The following is a 27994-nucleotide window of genomic DNA, read 5'->3' as shown; positions in this document are numbered from 1 at the left end:
CATGGTGAGGTGGGGGGCATGCTGGGCTACAACAGAGCAAGATTTTGCCTTGAAGAGAAATAGGGAGGGAGGAGGGGAGGAAAATGAAAGTTTAGTGTTAATTACAGTGAGACTCCTGTCTTATCACCTTTGCTAATTAGGAATTGTATGGCCTAGCATATAGTCTATTAGAGTCTGCTAAAGGGAATCTTGAATGGGATGGCCTGTTCAGATAGTCCTTCTGTAGACACAAACTGAGAGTATCAGCATATCCGTTCATTTATTTGGTGAGCAGCGGCATCAATATAATCAGAAGCAGTCTGGATAGTATCTCGATTCTTCCTGAAATGTAAAAGAAACTAGTAATTAGGTGGTACTCACTTCAGAAGTACCCTTTGACTTCAAGTTTAAGTGTAGCTTCCTTGGGTTTGCAAACTTAGTTTTGATGGTGGTGGTATACGCTAATGTGGTACATGTGTTTGTGTATGCACATGTGTGTGAGGGTACATATATATATATATATATATATATATATATATATATATATATATATATATGCCAGTGTGTGCACATGTGGAGGCCAGAGTTTAATGTCTGGTTGCTTTATCACTTTGTTAGCATTCAGGCATTTTACACCAGTCTGCACTTGGGGACCTAGCAGAACACAGCAGCAGTCAAGATGTGACACTCAGTACCACTGAGTAGAGCATTCTATGCACATGCACTGTGTCTCCTCATAAAAAGCAAGCCCTTCTTGCCCCATTCTCTTCTCCTTTGGCTCTTGCTCATAGGACCCCTCTGTACTCCCCCCATACACCTCCCACGTGAGCTCTGTTACATGAGTTGACTTTGTGGTGTCCTTGGCCCCAACCGGCCTAGGTTACCTTCCGCCATTTAACCATTACACTTTTCATCTTATTTTTTGAGTCTCACATTGAACTTGGTGGACATTAGTTGGGTAACCTAACTGGCCGGTGAACTCTAGGGATCCTGCTGGCTTTGCTCTACCAGCTGTGGGGCTACAGATGAGTACTACCACACACATATGAATGCCAAGGATGAAAGGCAGGTCGTAATGCTTAAATAGTGATCCCTTTTACCCTCTAAGCCATCTTCCCAGCACAAGATCCACCTGTGATGACATAAAATTGAAGCAATCTTTATGACCATCACAGACATGACGTTGGTAGACCTTATCCCTTCCTCTAAACATTGGTTGTCTTCATCTATCTTTAATCCAATCAAGCAGGAGCACCGCTGAGATCAAATCTCCCTGTTAGAGTGGGGGCCCTGGCCAAATTTGTTCTTTGGAAGAAGTTATTCTTTGGGTTTTTTTGTTTTTGTTTTGTTTGGATTTGGTTTGGATTTTGAGACAGGGTTTCCCTGTGTAGCTTTGGAGTCTGTCCTGTAACTCTGTCTGTAGACAAGGCTGACCTGGAACTAACAGAAATTCGCCTACCACTGCCTCCCAAGTGATGGGATTAAAGGCGAGCCCAACCAATGCCCAGCAGAAGTTATTATTAGCATGGTGGCAACAACACTTTCAGACAGACAGTGAATACAGACTTGCTTTTAAAAGAGCTCCCCCACACTTTGTGACAAGAAAAAAGTCATATGGATCAGCTCTTAAGATTACTTCCTTCACCACAGATAAGACTAAAGATAATGAGGACAGTAATTCCTATAGCTAAGGATAAAAGACACCCCTTTGCTGAAGAGACATGTACTGGTAAAGAGCACTTACTGCTCTTGCAGAGAACCTAGATTCAGTTCCCCACACCTTCATCAGGTGGCTCACAATTGCCTGTAACTTCAGTTCCAGGGCATCCAATCCCCTCTGGCCTCTGTGGGTGCCAGCACACAAGTAATGCACATATGAAGTTCATGTAGGTTGCAGGGCATCTGTGGCATGGTGCACTACAAAAGTCCAAGTCTCTACTCCCCCACAGAGGAAGGAAGGCTTACAGCCTTAGCTACATTCCCTTTCTAGAGAGGGTACCCATATTTGGAGAAAGTACATTAAAAAAAGAACATGGCTCTTGAGCAAAAAGGAGCGAGGTCTCAATGAAATGAAAGTTCAAAGAATTAAGAAAACATGCTGGTACAGGGTGGTAGCCGCACATACCTTTCAGATCTCTGTGAATTCGAGCCTTGTCTACAAAGCAAGTTCCAGCACTGTTGGAGCTGTTATACACAGAAATCTGGTCTCAAAAAAAATCAAAACTAAAAAATAAAAGAAAGAAAGAAACGAAAAAGAAAAAATGCTGGTTGGTGAGATGGCTCAGTGGGTCTAACTCTTAATGATAAAGAACTTAAAGACTAAAGACCAGAATATCTTCCTCTGCTCCCTTCTTGAGACCTCCCACAGAGGTTAGCAAGCTGTCAATGATATGCAAAATTGGAGTAAATGGCTCTGTTGAAAGGTGTAGCTCATCAGCATATTAAAGCCCCAGTATTGCTCTTAGTTAGGTTAGAATGGGTATGGGAAAAGATTCTGTCTCCTTAAAAATAGTAAGGGCTGATGCAAACCCAAATATGTCAACTGAGACACTTTAGAAAAAGAGGACTGTGTACTGACTGCAGACCTGAGAACAAGTAGCGATCATCAACCACAAAGGCTTTGTGTCATCGAGTATACATCTAAAGGAAAAGGAAAGAAATTCAAGTCAGTTTACAGATTCATCATAAGTAAAGCAGAACTCAGTGAGCACTTATAATCCTAGCTACGATGGTGTGTAAGATAGTCGTCAAAATCATTATTAGGGAGGGGTATTTAAAGTAGTCTCTCCACTACTGCTTGGTTTGCCAGGTGGTGTCATCCTTGTAGATCTCTGGAGTTCTCACTAGTGCCAGATCTCCCCTCAAACCTATAATGACTCCCTCTATTATGGTATCTCTCATCCTGCTCTCCTCTATTCTTTCCCCAACTCAACTTTCCTGCTCCCCCATGTTGTCCTCTTCCTTCCTCTTGTCTCCCTCTCTTTTTCCTGCCTCCCTTTCCCCTCCCCCACCCCGTGCTCCCAATCTGCTCAGGAGATCTTGCCTCCTTCCACCTTCTCTGGGGTACCATGCATATCTCTCTTAGGGTCCTTCCTGTTTCCCCGACTCTCTGGCAGTGGAGTTGTATGCTGGCACTCCCACAATTCATGTCTAAAATCCATATAGGAGTAAGTACATACATTGTTTCTCTTTTTGTAACTGGGTTACCTCACTCAGGATGGTTTCTTATAGTGCCATCCATTTGCCTGCAAATTTCAAGATTCCATTGTTTTGTTCTGCTGAATAGTATTCCACTGTGTAAATGTACCACAGTTTCTCTATCCAGTCTTGACATCTAGATTGCTTCCAGGTTCTGGCCCTAATAATGATTTTGACGACTATCTTACATACCATCCTAGAACCTCCATCCGGTGACAGAGTGAAGCAGAGGCAGACACCCACAGCTAAACACTGAACTGAACTCCTGGAACCCAGTGACAGAGAGGGAGGAGTGATGAGCAAAGGGGTCAAGACTGCACTTTTGAATCCCAGAGAAACAGCTGACCTGAACAAGGGGGAGATCTTGGACCCCAGACTGATGGCTGAGAGGTCAGCATGGGACTGATCCAGACCCCCTGAATGTGGGTATCAGTGAGGAGACTCGTGCAATCTATGGGGTTTTTGGGTAGTAGATCAGTATTTATCCCTGTCACACAAATGGACTTTGGGGACCTATATCACAATGAGGGATGCTTTCTCAATCTGGACACTTTTGGGAGGGCCTGGGCCCTCCCCAGAAGTAAATGATGAACTCTAGAGGTCCCCCATGGAGGGCCTTACCCTCCCTGGGGAATGGAATGGGGATTGGGTGGGGGGCTGGGGGGATTGGAGGGAGGGAGTGGGCATGGAGAGGAGGGAGAGGGAGCTGGGACTGACAGCTTGTTTCTAATTTAAATATATAATAAAAAGTGTATTTGAGGTGCACTCTCACCCTGAACTCTTGGGGAAGGGTCTAGGCCCTGCCCCTATATGAAATGACAGACTATGGACACCACCATGGAGGGCCTCACCCTCCCTGGGGGAATGAGGGGATAACGGGGGGGGGTTGGGGGAGGGTACGGGAGGAGGGGAGGGAAAGGGAGAGGGACCTGGAACTGACTTGTGAAACAACCTTGTTTCTTATCTAAATTTAAACTGGAAAATAAAAAAAAAAAGAAATAAATTTTTTTTAAAAAGTGTAAAAAATAATCCTAGTTACATGGAAAATGGAGGTAAGGGGGACATTTGAATCCAGTTTAGCATAGCAATCATGGGAGTGCAGGGAGAGCCTAAAGGCACCCGTTTTCTTTTCTATCAGTCTGAGACAGAAAATAGGCTTCAGGAGTCTAACAACCTAAAACAAGCAAACAAACAAAGACTGCTGCTACAAGCTGCTGCAATCCAAAGCGGGGCAACAGAAGGGATTTTAAACTTGAAGTGCAGGGAACATGAGGAATTTTAAAGTTGAAGTGTAGAACAAGTGCCAGGTCTATCCAGTTCAGTTCTTACTGTAGGTTACACAAGTATTTAAGTACCTCAACATTATAAAGTCCATTTATGAGAAGCCCAATGGTAACTTAGTACACGGTTGTGAAAAATGAAAGCTTTTCCTGTACAATGAGGAACAGGTCAGGGATGTGCACTCATCACTTCCCTTCAGTATGCTACGGAAAGTCCTAGCTATATAGACTGAGAAATGTTGCCTTGGAGGGTATTATGACATGCAAATTGCACTAGCGCACAGTAAATAACAAATACCATATGTTCTCAGTTGTTTGTTGTTCAGGGTAAAGACCCAAAGACCACTCAACATGGCCAGTCTTTGGGAGTCTGCATTAAGCCAGCTGGTGACTTCCGCCTGGAGAGAAACACTTCTCACAGAGCAATACATTTTACAGGGAGATTTTCAAGACAAAGAACACGGAAAAACTATATCCTTGCTAGAGGTTGCAGGGGGAAATAAAGGAAGTAAGCATTTAACAGAAGCCAAGAACATGCAGTTAGCTGGAGCATCTCCAACTCAGGTTTCTTGAACAGGGTTGGGGATTTTCCCACATTCTTTTCACAGTGTGGGATGGGGCGCTGTATAAAAGGTCAGTTTCAGGTTAAACCAAAGGTGATTTCAGCTGAGACAAGATGGAGAGACCTTTGCCCTGTCACATTTTATAGACTGAACTACTCCTAAAAGCATGGAATAGAATGGAGGTTATGAGAGACCACTGCCAGGATTGACAGCTTATCTATTGTTTTTCCTTCAGACTTATTAGTCATTGAGCTTCCTTCTGAGCACATTTTATTTTATTTATCTTATAATTTATTTACATTTTTTGAGTCGGGGTCTTATTGTGTAGCCCTGGCTAGCCTGGAACTTACTATGTAGGCTAAGCTGGTATCGCTCTCTCTCTCTTTTTTTTTTTTTTTTGGTTTTTCGAGACATGGTTTCTCTGTATTGTTTTGGAGGCTGTCCTGGAACTCGCTCTGTAGACCAGCCTGGCCTCGAGCTCACAGAGATCTGCCTGCCTCTGCCTCCCGAGTGCTGGGATTAAAGGCGTGTGCCACCAACGCCCGGCTTAAGCTGGTCTCTTAACTCAAAGAGATCCACCTGTTCTGCCTCCCAAGCACGTGGTTAAAGGTGTGTACAACTAAGCCAGTCCTGAGTACATTTTAAATAGCTTCTTTTTGGTTTGTTTGATTTGGCTTTTTGAAACAGGGTTTTTCTGTGTAACTGTAGAGTCTGTCCTGAAACTCACTCTGCAGACCAGGATGGCCTCGAACTCACAGAGATCCACCTGCCTCTGTCTCCCTGAGTGCTAGGATTAAAGGCATGGCCAACCAACACCTGACTTTTAAACAAGTTTTTATTAATGAGAAGAAGGCTCCAAAAGGGAACGTAAATTTCCTTAGTAACAACAATAGTGCTTTAAAAATGCATTCTTAAAATTTTTATTAAGTTTATTTTTATGTGCCAGGCACACACATGCAACTATGTGAGGGCACAGAGGACAGCTTTTGGGAGTCAGTTCTCTCCTTCAACCCTCTGAGTACCAGGAATGAAACTCAGGTCATCAGGCTTGGTGGCAAGCACTTTTATCTGCTGAGCCATCTCACTTACCAAAAAAAGAGTAAATGTTAGTTGTCTGCATTACAAAAGTTGGAAGAAATTGATATGATTGATATGCTGCTTACTTTGATTTAATTAGTCCACATTTTTACATATATGTAACATCACTCTGTGCCACAAAAATGATATAATTACAATTTGTTGATTTATAATTTAAAAATTCTAGCTATGGAAAATAACTAAATTCTAAATATATATATTATATATATATTTGTAATAGTCCAAATAAAATTTGAATAATTTATGCATGCAAGTATATAATCAAAACTAAATTAGGACAGAGTTCTATAATTTCATTCAAACAGGAAATCCAAAGGTTATATACTAAATTTATAAAAACATTTATATTCAAAAGGTAGTAAGGATTGTCTTTTGTGACTCTACAACACAAGTTCTAACTTATTTTTCTTTATAACTGATTATTTATGTTGAGGGGTAAGTTTCAGACATTTTTGTACAGAATTTGTTTTAAAATTTTGCATAATTATGTTTTGGGTATGTATACATGTATGTGTACTGTTTCTCTTGTGTATGCTGTCAATAGCAGGTTATTGCAGATCACTCTCCATTTATTTATTGAGAGAGGGTCTCTTACTTGAATCCAGCTAGTCTAAGTAGACAGTTTGCTCTGGGAATCTCCTGTTTCTGCCTATTGAGTGCTAGGATTATTGGCAGGCTGCCTCACCTGCCCAACATTGGATGTGGGTCCTGGGCATCTGAACCCTCATCTTCATGCTTGGGTACCAAGTACTTTACCCACTGGATCATTTCCCCAGTATGTCTTAATACACATACCATTTCCCGTATGTCTTAATACACATACTAAACATGCAAAGATCATGTGTATTATCTTCCTTAGACAATTGTTCTAGCGACTTTTCACCTTCAAACTTGGAGATAAGATTCCCAAACAGTGCAGTGATGGTGCATGCCTTTAATCCCAGCACTCAGGAGGCTGAGGTAGGTAGAGTTCAAGGCCAGTCTGGTCTACAGAGCTACTTCTACGACAGCCATGGCTACACAAATAAACTTTCTCAAAAAACCAAAAGGGAAAAAAAGATTACCTGCGAGGCTATATCAAACATTGCTACATTACTACTTAAGCCCTACCAATTCATGGGTTTATGTCACATACACTACATACTCTTGTTTTTATCTTTCACAATATATTAATAGAATTATTAGAGAAATTGGACTACCATAACCAAGAATGTTAGAGTACACACAGCTGTGACAGGCACCAGTCAAAGACACATTTCTACTCTAAAAACATAAGAACAGAAGTACTTTTAAAATTGATGGGGCTGCAGAGATAGCTCAGTGGTTAAGAGCATTTGTTCTTGCAGAGGATCTGGGTTTGTTCCCAGTACCTATACAGCAACTTAAATCCATCTGTAACTCCAATTGTAGGGAATACTTTGTCCTTTTTAATCTCCATAGACACAATGCATGCACGTGCATGTGGTACACAGACATTCAGGTAAATCGTTCATATACATAAAAATAACATTTAATCTGGGCTGGAGAGATGGCTCAGAAGAGCACTGACTGCTCTTCCAGAGGTCCTGAATTCAATTCCCAGCAACCACATAGTGCCTCACAACCATTCATAAAGAGATCTGGTGCCCTCTTCTGATGTATAAATGTACATGGAGGCAGGATGTTGTGTTCTTAATAAATAAATAAATCTTTTAAAAAGTATAAGAAGGCAACTATTAACTATATCATAAGCCTATATTAGTGGTAGCACCTGCTGTTTAAAAAAATAACATTAAATCTTTAAAACAATTTAAACATCAATAAATACTAAATGTACAACTATTACTACAGACTGTCATTTAGCATACTTTGTATTATAGGATATAAAGCTATTTCCCCATCTACAGATTAACTTTATACTCAAAAAAGTCAAGTCCTCTTATAATTGAATATTATACCACCATTGTCTATCATTATCTAGTTGTACATAAATAAATATCAAATTACGTCACCTGTTTTTTTACATGGTTTACAAGTGTGTACAGGCACAAATGTATATGCAGGTGTGTGTCTTGAGGCCAGAAGACAACCTTGGATGTCATCCTCAGGGCCCCTGCTTACTTTGTTGTCTGAATGAACCTGGAACTCCATGATTTTTGACTAGGATGAATGGCCAGCCTTGCCAGTGCTAGGATGATAGGCACAAACCACTGCATTCAGCTCATACATGGTGAGTTCTAAGGGTCAAACTTTAGCCTTCATGCTTGTGAGGCAAGCACTATACTGACTGAGCTATTCTGCTAGTCCCATGATTTCAGTGCAGGAATCTTTCTGGAATAAGCACCCAATACCAGTGAGAGCCAAAGGGAGGAGATATATTCACTAGTGAAGCCAAGCCAGGATAGCTCCAAGCCTCGGTCTTGGATCCAATTTGCATTCTCATTTTATACTCTAAAACCACATGGTGGGTTGAACAGGCAAGCGAGATCTTACAGAAGTGAACATGGCAGTTCACAGGTTGCTTCAAATTCATGTATTACAGTTGACAGGTGTAAGCTTTTGTAGTTAGGTTGTAAATGACAATGACTCATTGTTTCAGTTGTTTCTCATGTCATTCTGTTTCAAGTTGCAAGAAATGAGAAATACAAGTAGTGGTTTACTTAAATCAGTATCTGGGACTAGAGAGATGATGACTCAATTGTTTAGACTACCTGCTACTCTTCAGAGAACAGCAGTTCAGTTCCCAATGCCCAAGTTGGGCAACTCACAGCCTCCTGTAACTCCATGTCTCATGCCTGGGTGGATCTTATGTAGTCTTCTAGCTTCTGTGGAAACTGCACATAGGTAGAGTGCACTCACAAACACATGTACATACACATAAATAAAAATAAACCTTTAAACATTCATTTGCACTTTTAAAATAATGAGATGAGTGAAATTCCTCCTTTATAAACAAATATTTCAGGCTGGAGAGATGGCTCAGTGGTTAAGAGCTCTGGCTGTTCTTCCAGAGGTCCTGAGTTCAGTTCTCATCAACCACATGGTGGTTCACAGGTATCTATAATGGGCTCTGAGGCCCTCTTCTGGTGTAAAGTCATACATGAAGATAGAGCACTCATACATAAAATAAACAAATAAATCTTTAAAAAATATTTAACTGTAGGGAACAAGTTAAGTATTATTTGATAAAAGGACAGCCAGGTCAGGGGCCGATGCCTCAGCCCCATGGGAGTGGCAAAGCTTTCACCAGATGAGGTTATGAGGAATGGCAAAGCCTTCTTTGAGTTTGAATGCAAATATTGACAATATATGTTGAAAACTGTTCCCTATAGCTTCTTCTCCCCATGTTTATAGCCTAAAGACTGTTCCCTAGCTGGGCGGTGGTGGCACACACCTTTAATCCCAGCACTCAGGAGGCAGAGGCAGGCGGATCTCTGTGAGTTCAAGGCCAGGCTGGACCGACAGCCTCCAAAACAATACAGAGAAACCCTGTCTCGTAAAAACCAAAAAAGAAAAAAAGAATCTTCCCTATAGAACCTGATCCCACCAAGATTAGATAAACCTGCTTCCTTGTTCAGCTGTATACAGTAACCCTGCCTGTTTCTTTATCTTTAGGTAATAACTCTGCCTCCTTAGGCAGATATATGCAATAATCCCACCTTCTTGTTACCTGTATATGATAAATACACTGATATTCTGGGGTGCTATGACTTTTCCATCAGAGAGAACAGACTACTTGATCCCAGATTTTCTGTGTCCATGTATCTGTCATTTTCTTTCCCTTGCCTCCCCATAAAGGTTAATGGAAAGAAACTCAAAGCAATTCCACTAAAATCAGGAACAAGACAAGGCTGTCCACTCTCTCCATATATATTCAATATACTACTCGAAATTCTAGGTAGAACAGTAAGATAATTAAAGTAGAAGAAGGAGATACAAATTGGAAAGAAGAAGTCAAAGTATCATTACTCACAGATAATATGATAGTACACATAAATTACCCTCAAAATTCCAACAGAGAACTCCTGCAGCTGCTAAACATCTAAGTAAAGTGGCTGGATACAAGATTAACTCAAAAATAATCAGTAGCCCACCTATATACAAAAAACAAACAGGCAGATAAAGAAACCAGAGACACAACAACCTTCATAATAGCCAAAAAATAAAATATCTTGGAGTAATTCTAACCAAACAAGTGAAAAACTTGTATGACAAGTCTTTGAAGAAAGAAAATGAAGAATGTATCAGAAAATGGAAAGCTCTCCAATGCTCTTGGATAGGTAGGATCAACATAGTAAAAATGGAGATCCTATATCAAACAATCTATAGATTCAATGTAATCCTCATCAATATTTCAACACGATTCTTTACAGACTTGACAAAACAATTTTCAATTTCATATGGAAAACCAAAAGGCACAGGATAGCTAAAACCAATCCTATATAATAAAAGAACTTCTGGAAGTATCACCATCCCTGATTCCAAGCTGCACTATAGAGCTATAATAATAAAAACCTAATTATAATCACATAAAAACAGACAGAAGAGGCTGGGTGTTGGTGGCACATGGCTTTAATCCCAGCACTTGGGAGGCAGAGGCAGGCAGATCTCTGTGAGTTCGAGGCCAGCCTGGTCTACCGAGCGAGTTCCAGGACAGTCTCCAAAAACAATACAGAGAAACCCTGTCTCGAAAAACCAAAAAAAAAAAAATCAACAGACAGAAGATCGATGAAATTGACTCAAAGACACAGACATAAATCCACACACCTATGCACACCTGATTTTTGATAAAGAAGCCAGAAATATATAATGGGGAAAAGGCATCTTCAACAAATGGTGCTAGTTCAACTGGAAGTCTGCTTGTAGAAGAATGCAAATAGATCTGTATGTATCTCTATGCACAAAACTCATATTCAAGTGAGTCAAAGACTGCAACATAAAAGCACACGCACTGAACCTGATAGAAGAGAAAGTGGGAAACAGACTTGAATTCTTTGGCACAGAAGGCAACCTCCTGAACAGAGCACCAATAGTACAGGCACCAAGATCAACAATTAATAAATGGGACCTCATGAAACTGAAAAACATATGCAAGGTAAAGGACACTGTCAAAAGAACAAAATGGCAGCTCACAGAATGGGAAAAGATTTTCATCAATTCCACATCTAACAGAGGGCTGATCTCCAAAATATGTTTAAAAAAACTCAAGAAAGTAGGCATCAACAAACCAAATACTCAAATTTCAAAATGGAGTGCATATCTAAACAGAGTTCTCAACAGAAGAATCTCAAGCAGCCAAGAAAGAAAGAAATTTTCATCATCCTTAGCGATCAGGGAAATGCAATGAAAGCTACTCTGAGACTCCATTTTATATCTGTCAGAATGGCTAAGATCAAAATAAAACTATGGAATTTCTGGCTTCTTTGGGCCCCTCCCTGAATGAAGCTACCAAAATCCTAGTCAGTGTTCTGTCTTGTTTCTTGCACGATGGTTGAAGTGTTTATGAACTTAAGCAGGGCTTTTTTTATCTGTTTTAATAACCGGGCCCTCATTAAATCACTGGAGAGTGTTTTCTTCACCCATTAGCCTATCTGGGCAGATTGTAGGCAGTTTCTGAGTATCTTCTTTAGTGTTGAACAGAAAGCCAGGATCATGACAGAAGACAGAAAAGCTGCTGTGTGTACAGGAACTATGGGATTGGATACAGAAATGAAGGCCAAATGAATACTGCCCTCAACCTTACTAGACTGGGACCCTAAAACTGATTAAGATAGGGGTCACTAGACCTCTCTGGCCAGACTCTCCTGACCAGAATAAGAGGGGTGGCTAAATCCTAAAAATCTCTAGAAAGTTACAGGGTTAATCGAGAGAAGCCAGAAATCACCTGTCATGTTCTTGGAGAGTCTCAAAGCAGCATATTAGGAGTTCATGGCCATTGACCCAGATGCTCCAGAGAACCAGTGGGCTATAATATTGCTTTTGTTACCCAGTTCACCCCAGTTATCCTCAGAAATTTACAAAAATTAGAGGTATTTGAAGGCATGAGTAGATAATAGCTGTTAGAAATAAAAATAGCTCAGAACGTGTGTGTGTGTGTGTGTGTGTGTGTGTGTGTGTGTTTCAAGACAGGGTTTCTTTATGTAACAGTCCTGGCTATCCTGGAACTCACTCTGTAGGCCAGGCTGGCCTGGAACTTACAGAGATCTGCCTGCCTCAGACTGCTGACTCCTGGGATTAAAGATGTGTGCCACCACCCTTGGCAAGTATATTTAACAATAGAGAACCTGATGAGAAACAAGACAGAACACTGACTAGGATTTTGGTAGCTTCATTCAGGGAGGGGCCCAAAAGAGAGAGACCCAGCAGTGGATGTAAGGAAACTGATCTGGGAGACCAGGATTCCATAACCACCTGCAAGAATTTCCTGCAGGTTGGAAGTCAAATGACCCATCATCTGGCCATCCCACATCAAGGGCAGGCCTCTCGATTCTACAAAGGTTGCTGAGTTACCATGGTGACAACTTAGCTCCATAGTCTACTTTATAGAACTCCTGGGTATACTACAGCATGCTATGACTTGGCTGAACTTAGTTTGGTTCTCATCCTTGCAATGGAACTTGAAAATCCAAATCCAACAGACAGTAGGCACTAATATAAAAAGACAGTACCTGCCTCGCAGCGATGGCACACACATTAATCCCAGGACTTGGGAGGCAGGACAGGCAGATCTCTGTGAGTTTGAAGCCAGCCTGGCCTACAGAGTGAGTTCCAGTCTCAAAACAAAAACAAAAACAAAACAAAGCAAAAGTGACATGATATCCACACAGGCAGAGGAGACCAAACAAAGATGGACTTAGAACATACAATGGCCACTTAATTTATATACCAAAACCAAAAGGACTAAAGGTGTCCCATATGTCCAAAAGGTCTCTTTTAATTTTTTTAATTTTTCAGGACAGGGTTTCTCTGTGTAATCTTGATTATCCTTGAATTTGCAATGCAAACCAATTAGACTGACCTTGAATTCAGATACATATCTGCCTCTGCCTTGCAAGTGGATTTAACATGGAGCAATGTTTTTAATTCCTAGGCATCTCAATGCCATTATGATAGCAACTTGTTGAGGACTCCTTGACTCAAAATAGATGGATCCTGCACTGTGGCTCTCAGGGACACCAGCTTTGGGTTAGGTAAGATCCTGGCTAATCTCCTTCCTAAGAGAAACCCCATGGGTCAGCTAGATTCTTAAGTTAGGGGATGCACACTGAGGTTTAGGACAGCTCGGTGAAAGCATATAAGAGAGTGGCTTTCTAATGGAGATGCCCGAAAGAGTAGTTCTGTGGCCACAAAACATGGTTTGAAAGACAGGAAGGTACTGGGATTCTGGGATTCTTAAAGGGAGGGTCCCACACCCTTTGGAGCCAGATACTCACTCAGCCCACGACGCTGGTTGTACTGAGCTCCTGCTGAATATACTAAGTAGCAACACTCTCCATTGTCCAGGATCGCGGAAAGATCACGAACAATTAGAATCTAAAACGGAATATTTTAAAATTGATTGGACATACTCTGGTTTCACTTCAGAACATATAAATCTTTCACCTTTTACTAAAATTGATTGGAAATGGCTCTTCCGCTGAGGCTTCCATCCTGGTGGTGGAGAAAACCAAGGTACCCTAGGTTCCTGCACCACCAACAGAACTAGGACTAGACTGGTTGCCTGTGCTTGGGGTCTACCACGGCATATTCCATGCCAGCAGCAGAAGCCAATGCTCCCTAGTTTCCTGATCGACCCACGGGACCAGAGTGACCCATGTGACTAAGACAATCAGGATCTGTCTCCAGGCTACACTCCTGTGCCTGGGGTCTACCACTGGGGCTCCCATGCATCCCAGTAGGGTCCAAAGAACCCCAGCATCCTAGTCCATTTCTCCACACACAAGACCAGGAAGTGGAGAGCTACCAGAACAGTGGACTTGCCTACACCCACCAGAAAGGAACCCTGGTCCCACACCCACCAGGAGAGGAAGAGGTACCCTCTGGAACCCACTGCAAGAACAGATGGGAAGAAGACAATATAAAAGCACAAGGAGCAAAAGAAAAGCCAATTTGACACCGCCAGAGTCCAGAGACCCTACACCAACATCACAGTAACACCCCAACACAAATGAACCAGAAGAGAATGATATAAAAACCAACTTGATGTAAATGATAGAGGCCCTCAAAGAGGATATGAGAAAATCCCTTAAACAGATGGAAGAAAAAAACAATCCAAAAAACATTCAAGAAATGGAGCAAAAGACAAAGCAAAAATTGTAAGAAACAATTCAAACACTGCAAGAGCTGAAATCTGAAATAGAAACAATAAAAAACCACAGTCTGAAGGAATTCTGGAAATAGAAAAGTTGGTAAAATGGTCAGGTACTACAGATGCAAGCATAACCAACAGAATACAAAAGATGGAAGATACACTAGGAGAATTAGATTCATCGACCAAAGAAAATTTTAAACCCAACAAATCCCTAACATAAAATATCCAGGAAATATGGGACACTGTGAAAAGGCCAAAGCTAAGAATAATAGGTATAGAAGAAGGTGAAGAAACCCAACTCAAAGGGGCAGAAAACATATTCAACAAAATGATAGAATAATAATTTCCCAACCTAAAGAAAGACATGCCAATGAAGGTGCAAGAAGCATACAGAACACCAAACAGAGTGGACCAAAAAAAATCCCCTCGACACATAATAATCAAGACCCCCAAACATACAAAATAAAGAAAGAACATTATGAGCAGCTAGGGAAAAAGGCCAAGTAACATATAAAGGCAAACCTATCAGAATTACACCTGACTTCTCCATGGAAACGCTGAAAGCCAGAAAAACATAGGCACTTTACCAACAGGCAAAAGAAAAAGTAGAGGAAATCCACATACAATTCCACCAACAACAACCATTCCAAAACAAACAAGAATGAGCTATCAATGGTCATTAATTTCCCTCAATATTAATGGTATTAACTAGCCCATAAAAAGACACAGGTTAACAGAGTGGATTTGAAGACAGAATTTATTCTTATGCTGCATACAAGAAACACACCTCAGCTTCAAAGACATATGTTATTTCAGAGTTAAGGGCTGGGAAAAGATTTTCCAATCAAATGGAACCAAGAAACAAGCGGGGGTAGCAATCCTAATATCTAACAAATTAAATTTTAAACTAAAATCAATCAAAAGAGATGAAGGAGGGAACATCATACTCATCACAGGAGAAATCAACCAATATGAAGTCTCAATTCTGAACATCTATCCCCAAATATGCCATTCATGTTCATAAAAGAAACATTACTAAAACTCAAAGCACATATAAAACCTCACACACTTGTAGTGGGAGACTTCAACACCCCACTGTCACCACTAGACAGGACCACAAGACAGAAAATTAACAAGGATACGAAGGACCCAATAGAAGTTATGACCCAATTAGGCTTAACAGACATCTATAGAACAATCTATCCAAACAATAAAGAATATACCTTCTTCTCAGCTCCATGTGGAACCTTCTCAAAAATCGACCGCATACTTGGCAACATAGCAAGCCTACACAGATACAAAAAATTGGAATAACTCCCTGTATCTTATCAGACCATCATGCCTTAAATTTAGAATTTAACAATAACACAAATTGCAGAAACCCTGCAAACTCATGGAAATTGAATAACACACAATTGCACCATTCCTGGATCAAAGAAGGTATAAAAAAAGAAATTAAAGACTTCCTGCAATTCAATGAGAATGAAGACAGAACATACACAAACCTATGTGACATTTTGAAAGCAGTGCTAAGAGGAAAGTTCAGAGCATTAAGTGCCCACATGAAGACACTGGAGAATAGTCACACTAGAGAATTAACATCACAACTGAAAGCTCTAGAACAAAAGGAAGCAAACTCATCCCAGGGGAGCAGATGCCAAGAAATAATTAAATTTCAGGCTGAAATCAATAAAGTAGAAACTAGGAAAACCATACAAAGAATCAATGTAACAAAGAGTTTGTTCTTTGAGAAAATCAAAAAGATAGATAAACCTTTATCCAAACTTACCAAATGGCAGAGTATGAACATGCAAATTAACAAAATCAGAAATGAAAAGGGAGACATAACAATGGAAAGTGAGGAAATCCAGAGAATCATCAGGTCATATTTGAAAAGCTGTACTCCACAAAATTTGAAAATTTAAAGCAAATGGACAATTTTCTGGATAAACATCACATGGACACAACTAAGAAAGAGAACTTCAGACCAATATTCCTCATGAACATTGATGCAAAAATACTCAATAAAATACTGGCAAATCGATTCCAAGAACACATCAGAAAACTCATCCACCATGATCAAGTAGGCTTCATTCCAGGGAAGCAGGTATGTTTCAACATATGAAAATCCATCAATGTAATCCACTATATAAACAAACTGAGAAACAAAAATCGCATGATCATCTCACTAGATGATGAAAAGGCCTTTGATAAAACCCAACACCCATTCATGATATAGGTCTTGGAGAGATCAGGGATAACAGGAACATACCTAAACATGATAAAAGCTATATACAGCAAACCAACAGCCAACATCAAACTAAATTGACAGAAACTCAACACAATTCCTCTAAGATCAGGAACAAGGCAAGGCTCTTCCCTTTCCCCATACCTCTTCAATATTGTACTTGAAATTCTAGCCAAAAGCAATAAGACAAAAAAGGAGATGAAGGGGATACAAATCAAAAAGGAAGAGGTAAAACTTTCACTATTTGGAGATGATATGATAGTTTATATAAGTGACCCAAAAAATTCTACCAGGGAACTCTTACAGCTGATAAACAGCTTCAGCAAAGTGGCAAGATACAAGATCAGCTCAAGAAAATCAGTAGCCCTACTATATACAGACGATAAAATGGCCAAGAAAAAAATCAGAGAGACATCAACCTTTACAATTGCCACAAACAACATAAAATACCTGGGGGTAAAGCTAACCAAACAAGTGAAATACCTGTATCAAAAGAACTTTGAGTCTTTAAAGCAAGAAATTAAAGAAGACACCAGGAAATGGAAAGATTTTCCATGCTCTTGGATAGGTAGGATCAATGTAGTAAAAATGGCAATCCTGTCAATAGCAATCTACAGATTCAATGCAATCCCCATCAAAACCTCAGTACAATTCTCCACAGACCTTGAAAGAACAATTCTGACCTTTATATGGAAAAACATAAAAACCGGGATAGCCCAGACAACCCTGCTCAACAAAGCAATGTCTGGAGGCATCACCATCCCTGACTTCAACCTCTAATATAGAGCCATAATCCTGAAAACAGCTTGGTATTGGCACAAAAATACACAGGTAGACCAATGGAATCAAATTGAAATCCCTGAGATTAATCCACAAACCTATGAATGCTTGATTTTCGACAAAGTAGCTAAAATTATACAATGGAAAAAAGATAGCATTTTCAACAAATGGTGCTGGCATAACTGGATATGGGCATGTAGAAGACTGCAGATAGATCCATGTCTATCACCATGCACCAAACTTAAGTCTAATAGTATAAAAGACCTCAACATAAATCCAGCCACACTGTACCTGTTAAAAGAGAAAGTGGGAGGTACCCTTGAACGAATTGGTACAGGATACCGCTTCCTGTACATAACACCAGTAGCATAAACACTGAGATCGACAATTAATAAATGGGACCTCCTGAAACTGAGAAGCTTCTGTAAGGCAAAGGACACAGTCAGCAAGAAAAAAGGCAACGCAGAGATTGGGAAAAGATACTCACTAACCTCATATCTGACAGAGGGCTGATCCCCAAAATTTACAAAGAACTCAAGAAGCAAGTCTCCAAAACACCAAAGGATCCAATTAAAATGTAGGGAACTGAACTAAATAGAGAATTCTCAATAGAGGAGTATAAAATGGCTGAGAGACACTTGAGAAATCATTATCCATTAGGGAAATGCAAATTCTTACTCCTGTCAGAATGGCTAAAATCAAAAACACCAATGACAGTTTATGCTGGAGAGGATGTGGAGAAAGGAGAACACTCCTCCACTGTCAGTGGGAGTGCCAACTCCTACAGCCACTATGGAAATCAGTATGGAGATTCCTCAGGAAAATGGGACTCAGTCTACCACAAGACCCAGCAATTCCACTCTTAGGCATATACCCAAAAGATGCCCATTCACACAACAAGCATGTCTGTTCGTTCCACTATGTTCATAGCAGCATTATATGTAATAGGTAGATCCTGGAAGCAACCTAGATGTCCCACAACTGAAGAGTGGATAGAGAAAATGTGTTACATTTACACAATGGAGTACTATTCAGCGGAAAAAAATGGAATCTTGAAATTTGCAGGCAAATGGATGGCACTAGAGGAAACCATCCTGAGTGAGGTAACCCATACACAAAAAGACAAACATGGTATGTACTCACTCATATATGGATTTTAGATATGGATCAGGGGAGTGTCAGCCTACAATCCCAGTGCCATTGAGTCTGGAAAACAGGGAGGTTTCCAAGAGGATGCATGATACCCCAGAGAAATGGAATGAGGCAAGATCTCCTGAGCAGATTGGGAACATCGGAGGAGGGGAGAGGGAACCAGCAAATAGAGAGGGGGATAAGAGGAAGGGAGAAGCAGGCATGAAGGAGTAGGAAAGTTGAGTCGAGATAAGAATAAAGGAAAGCAGGATGAGAGACACCATAATACATGGAGTCATTATAGTTTTGAGGAGAGAGCTGACACTACTGAGATCTCCAGTGATCTACACGAATAACACCAACTGGCAAACTAAATGGAGAGACTACATTAATAGCCCCTCCTTGATGATAAGGTTGATGACTACCTTATATGCCAACCTAGAACCTTCATCCAGTGACTGATGGAAGGAGAGACAGATACCCACCGTAAACACTAACTGAACTCCTGGAACCCAGTGACAGAGATGGATGAGTGATGAGTAAAGGGGTCAAGACCATGATGATGGAACCCACAAAGACAGCTGACCGGATAAGGGGGAGCTCTTGAATCACAGACTGATGGATTAGTGGCCAACAGGGGACTGATCCACAATCCATAAATGTAGTATCAGTGAGGAGGCCACAGAAATGACTAGGACCTTGGGTAGTAGATCAATGTTTACCACGGTGTATGAATGATCTTTGGGAGCCCATTCCAAATATAGGGATGCTCGCTCAGCCTGGACACATGGGGAAGGGCCTAGGTCCTGCCCTGGATGAAATGACAGACTCTGGAGATCCCCCCAAGGATGGCCTCACCCTTGTGGGGATTGGGTGGGAGCCTGGGGGGAGCTGGTGGAGGAACAAAGGAGGAGGGGTGGGAGAGGGAGCTGGGATTGACATGTGAAGCATTCATGTTTCTAATTTAAGTAAAAACATATTGAGAAAAAACTATATATAAAACATATACATGTATGCATATAGATAGATGGATATAGATATTGCTAGATGCCATTTATTTGCATAGGTACATTTTAATTAAATTCTAACTTAGAAATAAGTAGATTGTAAACGATCAATAAATTAGTATGGCATTTGTTCATATCCGTTTAATAGTGATATATTGGAAAATTGCCTTGTAGTGTTGGCCTCTTTCAATATTCTAGCTTAATATTTTCTGGCTAAACTTTTATTATTGGGTAACACAATCAAAGTTCCTTGTTTTTTTACACTTGCATGGTAGAGATCAGCTCAGCATTTGATATTTTTCAAATACATGTATTCATTTTGCTGTATGTCTGTAACATATTTTTATTAATGTTTTTGGTGAGCATACAAAGCAATGAGTTCCAGTGTCAAACATGTATGTCATACTCTGTCCTTACCTTTTCCACTTAACACTGCCTTCCTCCCCTTCATTTGGTTTCTATTTTTCTCCAAGTTAGTCCCTTTCTGCATTCTTATTGCATGTATTTCATCAGCTGCTTCTTTTCTTCTCATTTCTCATTGTAGTTTCATGACTTACACACACACACACACACACACACACACACACACACACACACACACACACACGGAGTGGGGAAATAGTCTATTATCAGTTTCTTTTTCTAAGAATATCTATACTGATTTTGTTTACATTCCTATCAGCAATTAACATGGGTTCTGATTTCTCATTTCCCTTGCTTGCATTTCTTGGCATTTATTTTCTTGATGATAGCTGTAGTGACTGAGGTAAGATAGACCTCAAAAGATTTTTCATTAAGAATTTTCCTGGATAAGGATATTGAACACATTTTTCACTATTTCTTGGCTATTTGTATTCATTATTTTGAGAACTGTCTATCCAGATCATTAGTACATTTGTTCTTTTACTGGTATATAGGTTTATATTAATTTAATTTTTATAAGTCCTTATATATCCTGGGTGTTAATTCCCTGTCTAACGCTTAGATTAGACAAAGAATTTTTCTCATTATTTTTTAATATATACACAGGATCACACTAAGTAGCCTTGGCTGATTTGGAACTCACTATATAAAGCACAATTCTTATGGTATTTCCTATTAGATTCCTATTCAGGAAATTCTTTCCTAAGCCTTATTCATGTTTCCTCTAGAATTTCCAAAGTTTGGGGTCTTGTAATAAGGCATTTGATCCACTTTGAATTGATTTTGTGCAAGATAAAATTCATATCAAATTTCATTAACTTCCATGTAGGAATCCATTTTTTCAGAAGCATTTGTCAATGCAACTATATGTCTCTGATGTATGCCTTTTACATGTTTGTCAAACATGAAGTGACAATAGCTGTATGCGTTTATTTGTAGGTTCTCTACTTCACACATCTGTATGTCTGTTTTCATCCAACAATATGAGGTGCACTCTCACCCTGAACTCTTGGGGGAGGGTCTAGGCCATGCCCTGTACGAAATGACAGACTATGAACACCCCCATGGAGGGCTTCACCCTCCCTGGGGAAATGAGGGGATAATGGTGGGCTGGGGGAAGGGCACGGGAGGAAAGGAGGGAAAGGGAGAGGGACCTGGAACTGACTTGTGAAGCAACCTTGTTTCTTATCTAAATTTAAACTGAAATAAATTTAAAAAAGACTAAAGTAAGGTTTATTGTCCTAGTTAAGAACTCAAATACTATATTAAACAAGAATGGAGAGACGGGGCAGCCTTGTCTTGCTACACATTTTAGAGAAAATGCTGTTTAGTATATTTTGTTTGCTGTGAGTCTTACTGTATTGAGACACGTTCTACATCCCCATTGTCTCTTTTATGAATGGATGTAGAACTTTGTCAGACGTTTTTGTCCACCAGCTGAGATGATAATGCAATGTCTGTCCTTACATTTATTTATGTGGTAAAGATACTTATTGATTTGTATAGGCTAAACCAACCAAAGAACACCGGAATCAAATAAATATGGTCATATCGTTTAAAAAATGACTGGACATTTGGCTCCTGGAGATAAAATCGATACTAATGGAGGCTGTGCAAGCCCTAGCCTGGTTACTGTCCTTTGTGCTTCATCTCTTGTGCCTTCAGTAGGAACTGGCCCCAGAGAAACTCAGAGACTAAGGGAGGCACATCTCCAAGCACTTTGAGACAGTTTAGCCAGAAAACTTGCTACTGGGCAAACCCATCGAAACCAAAGCGCTCCTGCTGTGCTCCATGCTAGCATGGGTGGTTATGTGCCTGGACATACCAAGCTTAAATCCTGTGCCCTCTAAAGCAGGCAGAAGGTGCTGGAGCAGCTCACCCCTCCCTCCAGTAGGGAGACCACAGCAAACAAATTCACAGTCCCTATCACCCCATCTCTGCCTCATAAATTTTGCAAGCACTTTTTTGCATTACCTTTTCGGCAAAAACGGGGACATAGTTTGATCCGGGGTACTTCAATGCCCCTAGACTAGCATTCAGCTACCAAGGCTCCTCTTGCCCAGGAGTCAAGGCTTTGACGAAAAACGGGATGGATCCTGCAGTAAAGGCTGCCTCAGCAAGCAAGCTCCAGGTTCAGTGAGCTCCTGGGGAACCCTTGCTCTTAACAGAGACCTCCGAGGTCAACAAGCATCTTCAGTCTGAGGGTGCTCCCTGAGGTACATAATCTGAACAACTTGCCTAGAGAATCCTAGAGAGTGTCTTTCCACTCGCAATGAGAAGACTAGTGGCCCCTTGGCTAGAGGACCTGGCTGAGGGACAGGAAGTTGCAGGGATGTGGACACTTGCAGTGCCCCACACTCTCTGGACCTCGGGACACAGCTCATGCAGTTGTTCATACTGAGCGCCTGTGAAATCTGCTGAGTGGAGAATGTGTCCATTACCCAGGCTCCTGAAACTCAGTCTTCCGGTTAGAAACAAAAAACGAAATATTTTTAAATGGGCGAATATGAGCCGACTGAACAGAAAATCGGCCATGGGGGAGGGTCTTGCTTTCCTGCACTCTCTTTATCTGTGGTGCATTCAGTAGGAATTAGCTCCAGGGAGGCAGTGACCTAGGGAGGCTCGTTTTCACCAAGGTTCAGTTAGCCTGGCCAGTAAACCTGCTCACTGCCCAGAAACGTCTGCTTCTGTGTAGGATTTTATCACTCAAGTTACAAATTTGTTTATTGCTATTTCACCAAGAGAAAAACAGCAACAAAGAAAAATTCTAAACGATTTTGAGTCTTTGAAACGATTTGTAAACTAAAAGGTGTTGGGGAAGAGATGTCCTCCCACCCAAAAAAATTTCTAAAGCTATGAATTACATTCATTACAAAACATTTTATAAAAACCTGCTGGTGGATTTACTCTACGGCTTTTTCTTTAACTGTCCCCAAGCAGAGCATTGGCATGGATGATATTGTAATACTTTTGTAAAGTGGTGTTTTTCATTAGGAAAGAACACCCATTTTCCTGTAGCTTACATTTGTTTAAGATCTAGGAAACCTAAAATCGTGAAGTTGGCTGCCAAATGGATAGGCTTGCAAATATGACCTTACCTAAGTTGTAATAATCTTAGAAAGAGAGTAATTGGATGTTATATCCCTTAAATGCACAATCTAGTCAATGACATGCATGTGCATTGAAACAGATTTACCTGTGTGTACACAAAAAATGTTTAATAGACAACAGGAAACTCTGACGTAACAGGGCAAGGAAACAATTAGTGCCTGTGGTCTACACGAGCTGTGAAAGAAGCACAAGAAGAATTGTTTTTCTAGTCTGTTTTCAAATGTTTCATGTTTAGTGAAGGATGGGTGGATGAAAAATCTTCAGTTGTGACTGTATAAAATTCAGTGTGAAATTTCAAGGCTTTAGGGTGGCTCCTCTATGTGACATTTCTATAGCTCAGGTCTCCTTATATTGGGGGTGTGTCATTTAATGTACTTGCAAGGTTTTACTCAGAAACTTTATGAAATAAAAAAATAGGTTACCAAAGTATCTGACAATAGTGGAAATAAAAAAGAGCCAACAGGTCATGCTAGACATGGTGTTAAATACAAATAATATATCTACATGGAATCAGAGGCAAGAAAATGTTAGATTTCGAGGTCAGGCAGGGCCTCATGGTAACAATATATCCAAGAGAGGTAATTCTGTATATCAGCCATATTCCCCAGGAGGTGGCATACTCATACTCAAGAATTGTGATACAACTCCAGCAAACATCATAGGCATCATATTTGTGTGTTTCCTTGTTTTGCTTTCTTAGTGCATGTTATTGAAATTCTCTTTGGTCCTAGAGGCAAACAATATACAGGTGTTTGCATAGGAAAGGAAGACTGTGGGAAAAGTTTGAGGAAGGGAAATATGAATGAAATATTTTAAAGGGCAAACTTAACACAACTAGAGATTTTTTTCTCATAAAAGTCTAGGATCTACTCCCTGTAGCAGGTAACTTGAGATCCTCACATCCCCACCTTACAAGGGCTGGGACTACAATCATGGACAAATATCATTAGAAGCAATAAAGGCTTTGGGATCAATTGTTGAGTAGCCAAATAGGGGAACATTTACAGGGGACTCAGGGCAGACATTGTATATACATTTGTACCTATCTCCCTCCCTTCATAAGGCCCAAGAGGGAATGTTTCAGGCCTCTAAGAGTGTAGAGGTTTAGAGGCCTAAGTGGTGTCTCCAATGGTTATTTCCCTGTTCCTGTATAAGTTGCAGGTAACCACATTCACTTACTCACTGATTGCATTGCTAGAGGAGGTGGACGTGTTGCAAGGAAAGGAGGCTTTGCAGCATAGCAGGGATGTGCATGGCGAACATTACTGTCTATGGTCCTCTCTGGAAACTCTCATGTCCCACAGTCACCAAGGGACTGTGGACAGGCAGAGAAGACTCTCACACCACTGCATAGGGCAAGGGTTCTCAAGCTCTGTATAACGAACATTTAAGGGGTTCATATCAGATATTGACATTAGTATTCATAATAGCAGCAACATTACATTTATGAAGTAGTGAAAAATAAATTTATGGCTGGGTGTCACCACAGCCTGAGGATTATGTTTCAGGGTCACAGCATTAGGAACGTTGAGAACCATTGACCAGGGTTTGCAGGGCAGAATGGGAGTGGTTGGTCTTGGTTACCTGCTTTGCACCTGTACAGGAAGCAATCAAGACCAAACTTAGTTAAGATTTCTATTGCTGCAATGAAACACCATGACCAAAGAGCAAAGTGCAAAAGAAGTTGTGCACTGCCATATCATCTTTGAAGGAACTTAGAGTAGGAGATCAAAACGGCAGGAGTTGACAAGTAGGAAAAGAAGGTGTGCTGCTTACTGGCTTGCATCACTCAAGTTGCTTATCCAGGTTTCTTAGAGAATCCAGGACCTCAACCCTGGACTAGTACCACACACCAAGGGCTGGGCCCTCCCCTAAGGCCTGCCTGGGCAGGGGTTTCTATTGTTGCAATAAAATACCATGATCTAAAAGCAAGTTGAGGTTTATTCAGCTTACACATCCGTATTGTTGTTCATCTCCAAAGGACAGCAGCAACACAGGCAGAGCAGGATCCTGGAGTCATGAGGTGATGCAGAGTCAATGGAGGGCTGCTACTTACTGGCTTGATTCCCTAACTTGCCCAGGTTTCTTATAGAACCTATGACCCCCACCGGGGAACTAATACCACCCACCAAAGGGTGGAACCTCCCTCATTGACCACTAATTGACTAAATGCTTTTGGGTGGGTCTCATGGAGGAATGTTCTGAACCACCATTCTGATGACTCTGCCTGTGTCTAGGTGATAGAAAACCAGTGAGTACAACGCCAAACATGGGAATAGTAAACTTTGGGCATTACTATTTGAAAAAGGCCGCCATGGGCTATATTTTTCCCATCTGTTCAATTTGGAGTTTCCATATATCAATTTTATTCAGCCTGCTGTTCTTAGCAACAGGAAACTTGCTATCAGAAAGCCAATGAGGTACTCCTGTGCAGTCTGCAGGGATGAGATTTCAGGCACCTGGCTATCTCAAACTTAATCTGTATGCCTACTAAAACAGATACGATGATCTGCTGATCTTCAAAGTCCCTCTAGGGTAGGGAAGATAACACTCCAAATAAATTTCCAACATCCATTTCCCCACATGCTTTTAGCATGCAATGAAAATCAAACCCCAGAAAATGCAGACCTCTTTGGGAGTAAGGGGAAATTACCCTTAATTTAAAGTGGGAAACTGCAGACTCACCACTAGGGGCAGAGGTGATCGCTCCAGTGTGAAGCTTCTTCCAGGCATCCATTTCTTTAAGACCACAAAGAAACCATTACTATAAGATCTCAAAATCTCCCAGAAGACTGCCTCAAGCCATTTTACTCCTCGCCTTTTTGGCAATCACAGGACAATGTTTTTAATCCCAGGGTATTGGCATGTTCCTAGCCTAGCCCCTGGTTTCAGCTGTTTTCGTTTTCCTTTTTTTCCTGGAGGCAGTTCTTTGGCACAAATGGGAGGGATCCTGCAGTATGGCTACCGCAAGAAGCTATCGCCAGACAAGGTAAGTTCCTGACGAACCTTCCTCCTAAGAGAACCTCCTAGGTCAATCAGCTTCTTCAGTTTGGGGGTTGCACTGAGGTTTTGGTCAGCTTAATAAAAGTTTATAGGAGACTGCCTTTCTAAGGGGTGGCCTGAAAAAGTACCCCGTGGCCAGAGGACACTGTTTGAGGGACAGGAAGGTAAATGGATATGTGGATTTTGAAAGTGAAGCTGCCACACTCTGTGGAGGCAGAGACTCAGCCCAAGAGGTTGGTTGTGCTGAGCTCCTGCTGAATATCCTTAGCAGCAAGTCTCTCCATTGTCCTGGCTCGGGAAAGTTTAAAACACTTAAAACGGAATGTTATAAAATTGAGTGGACATGTGGCTGCTGGAGATAAAAGCGATACTGCTGGAGGCTGTGCAAGCTCTAGACTGGTTCCTGTACTTTCTCCTTTGTCTCTTGTGTCTTCAGTAGGAACTGGCCCCAGAGAAGCTCAGAGACCAAGGGAGGGACATCTCCAAGCACTTTGAGACAGTTTAGCCAGAAAACCTGCTACTGCCCAAACTCATCGAAAACCAAAGCAGTATTGCTATGCAGCATGATAGAGTGTACGATTACTTGCCTGCACACCCCAAGCTAAAATCCTGTGCCCTTGAAAGCAGGCAGAATGGGCTAGTGCAGCTCATCCCTCCCTCTGGGAGGGAGACCACAGCAAATGAATTCAAAGTCCCTTTCTCCCCATCTCTGCCTCATAATTTTCGCAATCCATTTTTTGCCTTACCTTTTCGGCAAACACAGGGACATAGTTTGATCCGGGATATTTCAATGCCCCTAGACTAGCAGGCAGCGACCAAGGCTCCTCTTGCCCAGGAGTCAAGGCTTTGCCGAAAACGGGAAGGATCCTGCAGTAATGGCTGCCGCGGCAAGCGAGCTCCGGGTTCGGTAAGCTCCTGGCGAACCTTGCTCCTAACAGTGACCTCCCGGGTCAGCGAGCATCTTCAGTCTGAGTGTGCTCGCTAAGGTATATTTTCTGAAAAACTTGCCTGGAGAATTCTAGAGAGTAGCTTTCCACTCGGAACGAGAAGACGAGCAGACCCTAGGCCAGAGAACCTGGCTGAGGGACCTGAAGGGGCAGGGATGTGGACACTTGCAGGGCTCCACACTCTGTGTTCCCGGGGACACAGCTCATGCAGTTGTTCGTGCTGAGAGCCTGCAAAATCTGCTGAGTGGAAAACGTGTCCATTACCCAGGCTCCTGAAACTCAGTTTTCCGGTTAGAACCGAAAAACGAAATATTTTTAAATGGGCGAATATGAGCAGACTGAACAGAAATCGGCCATGGGGGAGGGTCTTGCTTTCCTGCACTCTTTATCTGTGGTGCATTCAGTAGGAATTAGCTCCAGGGAGGCAGTGACCTAAGGAGGCTCATTTTCACCAAGATTCAGTTAGCCAGGCCAGTAAACCTGCTCATTGCCCAGAAACTTCTGCTTCTGTGGATGGATTTTATCACTCAAGTTACAAATTTGTTTATTGCTATTTCACCAAGAGTTAAACAAAAACAAAGAAAAAAATCTAAATATTTTGGGTCTTAAGAGAAAACAAATTGTAAATTGAAATGCCTTGGGAAGAGGAGTCCTATTCTCCACCCTCCCAAAAAACTTCTAATGCTAAGGAATACATTCATTTACAAAACATTTTATGAAAACCTGCTGGTGGATTTGCCCTATGGCTTTTTCTTTAACTGTCCCCAAGCCCAGAATTGGCATGGATGATATTGAAATACTTTTTCAAAGTTATGTTTTTCATTATGAAAGAACACCCATTTTCCTGCAGTTTACATTCCTTTACGATCTCGGAAATCATGAAGCTGGCTGCCAGATGGATGGGCTTGGAAATATGATCTTACCTAAGGTGGAATA

At 41.2% G+C, this 27994-nt stretch overlaps 1 long non-coding RNA gene across 3 annotated transcripts; it reads right to left on the bottom strand.

The window, feature by feature from the left end:
- Positions 1–8: 8 nt before the first annotated feature.
- On the bottom strand, positions 9–27265 carry LOC110339548. 3 transcript variants are annotated; one of them, XR_005876849.1, is made up of 7 exons: positions 26858–27265; positions 25794–25847; positions 25062–25118; positions 13531–13630; positions 2565–2619; positions 2105–2202; positions 9–321 (listed from the first exon to the last, which is right to left on the bottom strand). It is a non-coding gene; the product is annotated as an uncharacterized LOC110339548 (long non-coding RNA). The 3 variants fall into 3 exon arrangements; XR_005876850.1 differs by lacking the exons at positions 25062–25118; positions 25794–25847 and having other exon boundaries at positions 26858–27255; XR_002381608.2 differs by lacking the exons at positions 25794–25847; positions 26858–27265 and having other exon boundaries at positions 25062–25220.
- Between the last annotated feature and the right edge of the window lie 729 nt (positions 27266–27994).

The sequence above is a fragment of the Mesocricetus auratus genome, unplaced genomic scaffold (genome assembly GCF_017639785.1).
Source record: "Mesocricetus auratus isolate SY011 unplaced genomic scaffold, BCM_Maur_2.0 Super-Scaffold_100003, whole genome shotgun sequence".
NCBI lineage: Eukaryota > Metazoa > Chordata > Mammalia > Rodentia > Cricetidae > Mesocricetus > Mesocricetus auratus.
This window is presented reverse-complemented; position numbering and strand designations above follow the sequence as displayed.